Source organism: Hydra viridissima, unplaced genomic scaffold (genome assembly GCF_058129835.1).
Source record: "Hydra viridissima isolate aposymbiotic clone 2 unplaced genomic scaffold, HvirCarnegie_v1 scaffold_3, whole genome shotgun sequence".
NCBI lineage: Eukaryota > Metazoa > Cnidaria > Hydrozoa > Anthoathecata > Hydridae > Hydra > Hydra viridissima.
In genome coordinates this window covers 18,120,273-18,129,475 of record NW_028324302.1, presented here as the reverse complement: position 1 = coordinate 18,129,475, position 9,203 = coordinate 18,120,273, and positions in this window count along the sequence as shown.

Genomic DNA, 9,203 nt, shown 5'->3' with positions numbered 1-9,203 from the left:
CTCGATACAATTTCTATTTAAAAATGTCAAATAAGTTCAACTAGACAGCTTTTTATTTTAAATTTAACTTTGTTTGAAATTGAGCCTTACATAAATTTTATCCAATTTACGTCAATCTTTGGCCGAAAATAGAGTAAGCAAATATTATTTCGGTCATAGAAATGGCTGTCATTGTGTCCAGTGTGATGCCAGTGTCATCACACTGGACCAATGATTCTCATAAATTTTGTTCTTTAAAAACTATTAGGCATCTGTATTGCGACGGAGTTAACCTCTGACGATTAGAAACATGTATGAACAACGAAATTCAATTCATTAGCGCACGTTTTGTTCACCTGTTTACCGATAAATGCTGTGAGTTTTTTCATTTAAATGTCAATACAAATTTTCCTAGGGTTGTGATTGGGGTAATTGAGATGGTCACTCTATTATTAAATTTGGCTAACAAATTACAGTTTGTTAAATACTATTTTAGTTTATAGCTAGATAATGGTATCAGGATATGATATTTTGATGAATTAGTTGAAAATATCTTCTTTTTTTTTAAAATGCAGCATAATATGATAAAGATTTCAAAATAGGATTTGATGAAGAACTAGGCTTTTTTAAAGTTTATCATCTGTAACTAGCAAAGCAAATGGAGGAACAATTCCTGTAAAAAAGATCAATCTTGATGACTGCAGTAGTAAGGGGGGGGGGGTTCAAGGACATCAATGACATTATCATTTAAGGTTATCACTTATTCAAGCTTTCATCCTCACCACATTTCCTAAGTTGTTAACCAATTTTACGATAATTTTCTAAAAATACTGGAGCTGTTTCGCATTGACGGATTTGAATATTCTTTCTTACGAGATGTTATGTCATGTCTATTATCCGTACTCTAATTAGCCCAGCTAACTCTTTAGATCTTATTGAAAAGAAATCTTAGTTAAGAATTCTTTGTAATCTTTATTCTGAGGTTTTTACTATTTGGGCTCAATATGGAGAAGTTTGACAATGTGATTAATCCTATGATCAATAGACTTGACATGCATTATGAACATTCTAAAAATCCTTCTGCTATAACTCATGGTAGATGAGCAATTTCTGGGAATAGAAAAACCAGCTTTCAATTTTCTCAAATCTCAGAAAAATAACGGTTTACCTGAAATGAGACAAGAAATCCTGTCAAGAACAGCATTTATGTTGGAAAACCATATGTTAGTAATTCTGTGAAAGCAAAAAGAGAAAAAGATGATAACTTGGAAGGAAGTTTGTTAAAATCGTTTTATGTATATAAAACAATACTTTGTTTCTATCTACTTTAAGATGTAGGGGAGACTGGTTCTCCTAGGGACGCCATGTACCTAGAGACACTCAAATATTTTGAGAATTTTGTATGAGCATAATATTTTTTGTATATGGCAACACTCCACCTTTTGAGGTCAGTTGACAGCCGAAGTGTCATCGTGTTGGTGTGAAGCGTTGCAAAGTGGTGATTAAAAATTGATTTTACAACCCTTTTACGTAAGTTTTTTAACATTTTTCTTTTTTAATTTCGCCCTTATAATGTATTTAACAAAATTTTTCTTAGTTTATACAAATACATTATTTTGTTTGCTTGAATATTGCGTTAATAATATCTCTCAAATCCTAACCTCAAACTTTTAGTCGGCGTTTTTTGTCAATATGTCACTCTGTTGTACCTAGGGACATGTACCTAGGGACATGTCCCTAGGTACAACAGAGCGCCGAACTTCTGTATCATCAGGAATTATTTGTGTTTTTATGTAATAAATAATTCATTTATGAATCGTGGTGTAATAAATAATATAATTGTGACTCGTTGTGCAGTAATTAATACGAAATAATAGTTGTAATTCAATTTATGCCAATAATAATAAATAATTAAAGTTATAGTTATAAGTTATCTTTAGTATTTTTTTATTTTCATTCTAGATTTTGTTTGTCATGCCACGCAGCAAGAAACAAAAAATCCGGCAAGATCCAGATAAAGAAGTTGTGGAGAAGGCTGTGAAGGAAATAATTGCAAATAAAAATACAGTCAGAGGCGCAGCAAAAAAATATGGAATATCGAGATCGATGCTTTGCCGCCAAGTCAAAAAATTTAAGGAATCTGGACCTGAAAATTACTCGTATGAAACAAATTATGCACATTGGAGAAGTTTTTTTTCATAGCGAAGAGTGTTTACTGCTTGAGTATGTTCAAAAAGCTTCTCAACTTCATTTCGGATTAACAACAAAGAAGCTGAAAGAACTAGCTTTTCAATTTGCCAAAATAAACAATAAAAAATATCCTGAACAGTGGGAAAAAAAATCAAGAAGCGGGCAGTGAATGGCTGCGTACATTCAAAAACAAATTTAAGGAAATTATATCATTAAGGAAACCTGAAGGAACTAGTTTGGGCCGGGCTACTTCATTCAATCGAGAAAATGTGACGAATTTTTTCAATATATACACCGACATTCTACAACAACACCACTTCGATCCGTCAAGGATTTATAATGTAGATGAGACGGGAGTTTCAACTGTACAGACTTGTCCAAAAGTATTTGCGAAGAGAGGAGTCAAACAAGTGGGAGCAATGACTTCTGGTGAGGCATCAATGTAACGATGATTGCCGCAGTGAACGCGATAGGAAATTCGATTCCACCTATGTTCATTTTTCCTCGAGTCAAATATATACAAATGACAATGATGAGAGGAGCTCCTCCAGGATCAATTGGGGCAGCAAATCCCTCTGGTTGGTCGAACGAAAGGACATTTAGTGAATTTTTGGATCATTTCATAGCGCATGTTCATCCAAGTAAGGATAACCAGGTAGTTTTATTAATGGACAATCACGCAAGCCACATTTCTATTGATGCTATTGGCAAAGCCAAAGAAAATGGCATTCATTTGGTGACATTTCACCCGCATACTACACATAAGATGCAGTCGTTAGATAGAACCGTCTTTAATCCATTTAAAACACATTACAATAACGCTGTAACCAATTTTATGATATCATCAGAAAACGCAGGAAAGCCTATTACTATTTACCACATTGCAGAACTAGCTGGAATGGCATACACAAAAGCGTTTACACCATCCAATATAATAAATGGTTTTAAAATTTGTGGCCTCTATCCACTGAATCCCGATATATTTTCGGAAGAAGACTTTTTGCCATCAAGCATGGCTGATAGACCACTAACATCAGAAGATAATAACCCACCTACGTCGTCTCAGGGCTCACTTCTTTCAACACCGTCAAAATCTGATTGTACAAATCTGAAATCTGTGTCTCCTTTCAATATAATGCCATTACCTAAAGCCGGTCCAAGGACAAACAATAAACCTTCCCGTAAGGGTAAAGCACGTATTGTTACTGACACGCCAGAAAAAAAGGAAATAGAGGAGAGGAAAAGAAAGAAAACAACTTGTAACGATAAATCGAAAAAACAAAATCGGGAAATACCGCCGAAAAATAAAGTTTCTAAAAAATATAAATCGAAATCAAAAAACACATTTCGTTTAGTGGGATCATCTCCATGTTTCTCGAAACAAGTATTTTGCCGTGTTTGTCACAATATAATACAAAATGATGAAAAATGGAATAAATGCATAGTCTGCCGAAATGCAGTTTGTGTAAAATGTGCAGAGCCTGGTATTCTGCCATTTGAATTTATTTGTAAAAGATGTTTAAATGATTATAGCGACGATAGTGCTGCAGATAAAGATTACAACCCAATGAACCAGTCTTGTAATGAAGATTCTTCTTAATTAAAGTATTTTTTATTCTGGAAAAATTGGTATCACTCTTTTTGACCTATAATTATTAACTATTTTATTTTAAACACTGTTGTTTCTTAATTAAAGTATTTTTGTTCTGGATATGTTGATGTTACATTTTTATCTATAAGTTTTAATTATTCAAAATATATTGCTGCTTCTCAATTCAATCATTTTTTGTACTGGAAAAAATGATATCACTTTTTTTCATCTATTGGTGTTAACTATTTTAAATATGTTTATTTACAATTTAAATATTTGTTTGTTCTAGAAAAATTGATCTCACTATTTTTTTATTTATTAGTTTTAACTATTTTAAATAATATCGTTACATTCACTACAAATAAATAGTTCTTTTAACGATATATATCATTGTTTTAGTTTCCTTTCAGGATTTTTTACAGGTTCTTTTGTATTTATAATTATTAGCTCAATAGAAGCCAATGTGAGTATTCTATTACCCAGCGTCCCTAGGTACAACCGCCGTCTCTAGGTACAACCACCTATGTCCCTAGGTACAACCCCATGTTGTACCTAGGGACAAAGTCAGACCTCATTTTTCAGCTAAAAAAAAGTACTAAAAAATTGGATTATAAAGCAGAGATTCTCATCAAAAGTGCACAAAGGACCATATTTTCATATACAGTTTTCAAAAGTTCAATTATATTCACCGATGAAAAATTACACTCATTAACCTAAAAACGTCCCTAGGAGAACCAGTCTCCCCTACCCAGCTTTCATTTTCTATCCCTCCATCTACTAAATGTACCAGTCTGATATGGTTCGCATTTGCCCCGTGCTATTGATGCCTTATAGGAATCACTTTATCGCTAAAATATTCTAGCTATGTATTTTGATTATGGGAGGTCTAAAAAATTGCGTAAAAATTATCTAGCAAATAATTCGATAAACGCACGCTGTTAAAAAAATTTTTCTAATTATCATATTACATGGTAGAGCTCATAATATTGAACACAAACAAGATATTATGTCAAAATCAAACTTAATAAAAAAAAAAATAGAGAATTTTCTTTAACTTTTTACTGGATGTTAAATCTCAAAAGTATGAGATGGACATAATTTACATCATTTTACATATTTTCTTGACGATGCACTGTCACATCCTAATTCAAGAAACACGCAAGGTGTTGCAGGCATGAACATGCATACGGACCTGAAGAAACAGCAAATATTGATTTGTTGAAACTTGTTTTTGAAACCGAAATAAAAAATAAATAAATAAAATGCGTATTATTCAACTCCTATTTTACATCCAATTACATTTTTTGTTGTATCAAAACCTGAGTACAAGTAAATAACTCTAAGCCTAAATTATTATGAATATTTGTTTATTTTTGCAACATTTGTCTATTTTTGTTACAGAAGAATGCCTACGTTTTTCGCATAATTTGGATTTATTTATTTTTGCTGATTATCTTCGGCTTTTTCCTCGATTTCAAAATTTTACTTAGAATAAATCGAATTTTCGGTAAAGATTCAAAATATTTACTTTTCAATATTTTCGCAACTATTGGTGTTTTCAAAATATTCTTCAGAATTAAGGTGTTTTTGACAACCTAAAATTCTTTTTTTTTTAAGACTTATTCTTTATAAACAAAGCTACAAAATTTTTATAGATTATCAAAAAAAAAACAAGTTTTTATATTGAGATTTCCATTTTTTAATCCTTTCAGTTTTTTTCAGGATTCTTTCAGCTTTTTTGCGCAGTATTTAACAAAGAGAATCATTTTCGGATCCAAACTAGGTTGTCAAAAACACCTTTAATTCTGAAAAATATTTTAATATACACAGACACAGCAGCTGTACAAGGTCAAAATACAGATACTGTGTTTTGACGTTGTACAGCTGCTGTGTCTGTGGCCTGTCACAATATATCCGACTCCATTGTAAACTCTTTCAAATGCATAGTAAGTCATCTAGAATTGTGAACTATATCCTTGCATCTCTTACATTAATGTAAAAAGGATTTTCAACCATCTGTTTTAAACCTCGTACAAACTAATCTGATATGGCTAGAAAAATCTGAATTTTCACCATAAATCCACTAAATATCTTATTATGAGTTTTAGTTAAAACGTATTTTTCACTAAAACTTAGCTACACATCAAACCTAAAATCTGTGTTATTTCATCTCAAAGTACAAATCTCGGCAGACCCTTCTACCGCTATCACTTCTGTTAGACATATTTTCCATTGACTTCGTTTTTAATACTTACATTATCGGAAAATAACGAAAACAAAGTTAGACAAAAGCTATGCAAAAGATTTAAAATTAAATTTCGATAGATATTTAAATAATATAATACCATTCAATTTAAAGCATTCTTTTTTGATGACCTGTTCAACATGTTGCGACCGATTAGATTTAAAATATACTTTTGTAGCTAAATCAGGGAGTTTGGATATGGCTTTGATATCCTCTACATTTCTCAAGTGTTGCATTAGTTATGTAGTCTCCAGAGAGTTAGGAGATTTCTACACCAGAAGAACTGCAGACTTCATTGTACTTCATTTTCTTTAAAGCAGATGAGAATACAAACGCAAGATTTAGAGCAAAAATAACGCAATCAACATTTGTTAACGTGGCAAGTGAACTTGAAATGCAATGATAGTTAATTACAAAACCTTTTTACATATTTTTTTTATTATAAGAAATAATTAGAAATTTGTTAAAATTACAGAAAAAGCTAATAAATTTTTTCTTTTCTTTTCTATCAGGAAATTTTTTGTCTTTAGCTTATGTTAAGTATTGAAAATCATGCAAGTAGTGCAGTGGCATGGCATACTTAATAAGGCTATTCACCGTGCGGAGAACCTCATAATCTGGAGACGAGTTTTTTAAACAGAAAAAAAAAAAACTTTGTTTTATTTACTCTTTATATATATATATATATATATATATATATAAAGAATAAATGTAGTAATTAATTAACAATTAGTAATAATCTTCTCAAAGCTCATGTAGCTTACATGAACTTTGAGAAGAATTATGATGTAGAATTAGTATCTATACGAATAAAGATAATGGTCTTTATAAAACACTCTTTAACTTCGTCAACTCAACTTCGTTTTTTGAAATCTAAAAAAAAATTAAGATTAATTTTTAAACTTAATATTAAATTGAAATAAAGCTTCAAAAGTTCTATGTTATCCAAGTCTTGGGAAGCTTGAATACCTTTTCTTCCTTTTATATTTGGGTGGTAGTGTGGCAAGTGTAATTTCATCGGAGTGGTACTGCCCTTTGTGAGTTTTAGTTTGATGTTGCATTTGAGGCATATAATAAAGCTATCTTTCTGTTTGCTAAAGTAAGTCCAGAAGAGTTGCTCTCTTGGGGATAGAGAGCAATTTACTATGTTTTGATAAATATCTTAAGGTTATAATAAAAAGTTTGAATAAAAATTTTGTTGATTCAAAGACCAACTAAAGCTTGTCTAGACTAGTGAACTAAAAAGATCATTAAATGAGACAAAAACTAACAGAAAAGTGATATATATGTTGAATATATATTTTAATACATATTCTGAAAAAAATATATATTTACATATTCTATGGTTTAAAAGGTCATCATCTTTTAACAATATCAACAAAAAGAAGTTGTACTGAAAAATACCAGATAGATTCCATAAAACATTAAACATGGCAATAAATATTAAAGGCCTACCCACCATACATCCGTAAAGATTTGACTGGGGGTAGTCAAAAAAAGTAGATAGAAAACAAAAGCTCTTCAGTTAACTATTCAATCCAAAATATAGTTTATCAGTTGTTTAATAAAATATTACCTAATTCAAATACAGCAAATAAAATAAGTCAACATTCATTATTAATTTTTACACCATACAAAATTGTAATAAAAATGTACATATGAAAATTGTTTGATGTTTAAAAAAAAAAAAAAAAATTGTTTGATTGTACAAATAATTGGATGTATCATTTAGTTTTCGACAAATTAAACAACTTATCATTCTCTAAATCATTCATTTAACAATAATTCACTTTTACTTTGCTTTGATTTATCATTGCTCATGTTAGGCTGGCAAAACATACCTGGGCTGGTAAAAATTTTGTTTTACTGCGAAAGCGCGAGTGAGATATCTAGTTAATATTAGTGTTGTTACGACTTTGAAATTATTCGACGGTCGACTAAATCGATTAATGCATTTTTCAAAGTCGACGAAAATCGACATTTTTAAAATCGATTAAGTCGACTAAAAGTCGATTTAGTCGGGTAATCTTCCTAATATCCTTATTTCAAATTTTTCACTTGATTTAATTTTATCAATCTTTAAAATTGTTATGATGCTGATCAATGAGAAAAGAGATATATTTATAAGTAGTTTTTCTTGTAAAGATAAACTATTTATAACTATTGAGCCATGCGTAAAAATATCATTCATAGCGGTTTTATTTAATTCAACCAAAATATCTGAACATTGAACCTAATTTGCTCTATCACATAAACTTAATTCATAGCTTACTGTATGTAGCACCAATTCATTAATATTTCCTTTTTCTCATTATAGTAACCAGTTGATGCTTTTTAAACCAAAATGTTAAGTAATATGATTTAGTCGAAGTCGATAACAACACTAGTTAATATATATATAATTGGGACGCATATCCCAATCGCAAAATTTGATTTCGAAATTCCGGAACAATAGAATAAAACAATAGAATAAAACAATAGAATAAAACAAAATCCGAAATTTTATCGTCCAGTTGATTTTAATGCTTGCGGAGACTTTTTTCCACTGCACTTGAAGACAAACATTTGTAGTTTTTTAAGACTTATTTGTGCAAACAAAGCTCATCAATGATAAAATAGACCTGTAAGGATAATTTTAAAATGACTAAAAAAAGTATAGCGAAATATAAAAAAGCTTGAATAAAATTTTTTGTCAAGGTCTGGTTTCATTCAATTCTTTGGTTCTTCATTCACGAGTCTTAATTTTGTGTATTTTTTTAGTATTTTTTCCGATATGTCGCCATTTTTTGCCTCGGTTACTCTATAAGTTCCATAATATATATTCCACTATGCATTATTTTTTTATAGGTGTATTTTCTAATGGGCTTTTTTATGATTCATTTGATAAAGCAAAACCTTTTAAAAAGTTATTCAAATTTACAATTATATCTTACAAAATGCGGTCAGATATTTCATGTTTTTGTTTTTCATATTTCATATTCCACTTGTAATTAAAAGAACATAATAATCCATTTGTCTTTGCCAAATAAAATTTAGTTTATATATAGCTGGTAAATCATGTTATGTTAAAATTAAATACTTAGTTATTCTTGCGGTTTGCCATAAATTGGCTTTGAAACTGTAACAAATTATTTTTCTTTATTGTATTTACATTCATTTTATGTGTAAGCTATTTATCCTTAACTGTATACATTTCTG